The 981-nt window shown below is 36.2% G+C and overlaps 1 long non-coding RNA gene across 1 annotated transcript; it reads left to right on the top strand.

The window, feature by feature from the left end:
- The first annotated feature begins 410 nt into the window (after positions 1-410).
- On the top strand, positions 411-661 carry LOC118482005. The gene is made up of 2 exons (XR_004866693.1): positions 411-444; positions 553-661. It is a non-coding gene; the product is annotated as an uncharacterized LOC118482005 (long non-coding RNA).
- The last annotated feature ends 320 nt before the right edge of the window (positions 662-981 follow it).

A 981-nucleotide genomic window follows, 5' to 3' on the forward strand; every position in this document is an offset into this window, starting at 1 on the left:
ATTTACAAAGGATACTATTGCGAAATTTTCCAAAAAAATCCTAACACTTAGTAAATATTTTCGGGACAAGCGTTACTAGTATATTCTAGACTATGTTTTTCAAGCATAAAACTCGCCATAATTTTTATAACGAAATACGGAATATCGGGGGTTGGTTTTATACATGAATATGGTTAAATATGTATTCTCTAAAATGGGACTTAAAAATATAATCCCAATATGAACAGACACATGTAAAATATCCCATCCTTGGGAAGGAAATACGAATACACAAGCATGAGAAGTATTATTACTAAAATATTAAAGACACTTTAAAACGTAACTCAAAGGCACTAATCAATACTAAGACAAGGCACGACCCGTTCGTCTAATAGACGTTAGACCATTGTAGGTAGTCGTGTTTGCTGAGGAGATTTGGGTTACGAGTACCGAAGACGCAATACTGTGAGTTCATGTCCCCCTTTTCTCTTAACTATTTTCAGTTTTATACTTTGGGGTGAAATACATGTTACAATTTTTACAGACATTACAGACATTTACAGATTTTTACAGACAATTACAGACACTTTTATACATGGCATGATTAGCTAAGGAATTTACTGTTAGATCACGTGAATGGATAGGCTATTATCGTAAGACCATTAATCCTTGTATAAGGACCGAGAGGCATGAGTGATAGATCTATTGGGTGTTGCGAGCCCCACACATGGGCCAGCGTGTGGCTGCATGTGGTGACTATGTCGTTCCGCCGGAAGGACCGGTATGAAGTACGCGTTACAGGTTTGAGTGCTTCCTAGGCCATATCACTTATTAATGTATTAGCTACACATTAATTGATCTGTTTTTCCTTATTGCTACATACCAAGGACATACATTTATACAGACATATTTCACAATCTATACAGACACGCATTAACGATTTATACAGACTCACAAACACATGAACTCGCTCAACTTTTGTTGATGTTTTCCAAACTACAT

This window comes from Helianthus annuus, chromosome 9 (genome assembly GCF_002127325.2).
Source record: "Helianthus annuus cultivar XRQ/B chromosome 9, HanXRQr2.0-SUNRISE, whole genome shotgun sequence".
Lineage (NCBI taxonomy): Eukaryota > Viridiplantae > Streptophyta > Magnoliopsida > Asterales > Asteraceae > Helianthus > Helianthus annuus.